A 1,912-nucleotide genomic window follows, 5' to 3' on the forward strand; every position below is an offset into this window, starting at 1 on the left:
TTCCCAGAAGAAAGATCCAAATGTTGGGTTTCTGATAACCAAAGTAGCTTTTTATGAATCCCTAGCAAGATGTTACCAAGATAAGGTTTTTGGGGAGAGAAATGGTTTTCTACATTCTTTAAGTTCCAATTAACATACGAAGATTCAGACCTCGCTGACTGCACGGTCAAGCCAGGCCTAGGGAGAACTACGGCTGGGCTGTGAGGGAGACCTCTGCCGTGTGGGAAGGGTAAAGCCCACGTATTTCATTCCCAGAGAAGGTGGGAAGGAGAAAAGAGACAAGGGAGCAAAAAGATACGTCTCTTCTGGAAACCTGCTCCAGGCCACATTCCCAGAGGCGAAAAAGGAATGGACACATCTAGACAAATATGAGGGAACCTTGGAGCTAGTTGCTTTCTTCACCGTATACAACCCAGGAGGGCTGAGTGCCTCCAGGAAGAGATCATGTTGTATCTGATAGGAAGAAAACCAGGTGAGCGAACTTGAAATACCACCCCCGCTGCCTCGCTTCTGAGTTGAGTGTGCCGTGGATCCAAATACTGCTGTGCCCCTGGGAAGAGGCAAAGAGGCGCCAAGATGAGTGAGCTCCCTGAGGCCTGGGATGCAGAAATGTCAAGGATTTCAAAACTGATGGCGAATGGCGGGACTTTGGCTATGGTGCTGTCACAGCATCCAGCAGCCCCAGGTATGACCAGTCAGCAATACTTCAGAGGACACCAGGCCCAGAGCAGGAACCAGGGAGAGCCCAGAAGGACTGTCCCCACTTCATGTGGATCAGAAGTCCCTCAATTCCGTGTCACCATGAGGCCCTTGAAGCTTTCCCCAACCCCAAATGTATCTAGATGCCATTTTAGAGAAGAGAAAGGGGGAGAGGGGAGTTTATCTGAAAGAGACTGTGTGAATTGAAAAGGACTGAAATAATATGAATCAGCATGGTGGTGTGTGACCCTGCTCCCCTTCACTACCCATGGCATAGGGTCCCCAGGGCTAGGATTCGTCCTGTCAACCTAGATAACAGAGAGAGATTCTCCAAAGATTATGAGTTTATTCGGGAGTGCACAGGGGATTTGCAAATCTGGGATATACAGGCTTCGGGGACCGTAGGCATATCCAAAGAGGTTGAGGCAGGGGGAGCATTTAAAGGCAAAAGAGAGAAGTATACATAATTTGTCTTGAAACAAAGAGAACGTTGGTTACAGGGGCTTATCTCAGGAGTTGATGCCAGCTCATTAGCGGAGACAGTGTGCCAGGCGAGTGTTCTCGTGCATCCGGCCAGCCGTCCTGTGACTCATGTAGCACATGCACTTTGGAAAGTCCTTGGCAAAAGTTCTTGCTACAGGCATACGTGCATAAGAGCCCTTCAGGGAGTCTTTACAATAGTGTCAACTTGTTTAGGGTATGGTGTGCAGTTGTGTGGTTAAACACCAATCTAGAGTTGCTGTGAAGGTATTTTGTAGATGTGATTAACATCTACAAGCAGGTGACTTTAAGTAAAGCAGATTACCCTCCACAGTGTGGATGGGCCTTATCCAATCGATTGAAGGCATTAAGAATAAAGACTAAGGTTTCCCAGAGCAGAAGGCATTTACCTCCAGACTATAACATAAATATCCTTCCTGAATTTCCAGCCTGTTAACCTGCCTTACAAATTTCGGACTCAAGACTGTAATATCAACTCTTGCCTGAGTTGCCAACCTTCCAGCCTGCCTTACAGATTTCAGACTTGTCAGTCCTCACAATTGTGAGCCAATTCTCTGTGTGTGTGTGCGCGCACGCGTGAGTGTCCTCTTGGACACTCAGATGTCCTCATGCATAAGTGAAATTATGCATGTGCAAGGTTCTGTAGTACTGCAGAAACAACTAAATGCCCTTTACTGAAGTATTAGTTTAAAAATTATGGTACAGGCCGGGC

Source organism: Propithecus coquereli, unplaced genomic scaffold, assembly GCF_000956105.1.
Source record: "Propithecus coquereli isolate 6110/MARCELLA unplaced genomic scaffold, Pcoq_1.0 Scaffold51, whole genome shotgun sequence".
Classification (NCBI taxonomy): Eukaryota; Metazoa; Chordata; class Mammalia; order Primates; family Indriidae; genus Propithecus; species Propithecus coquereli.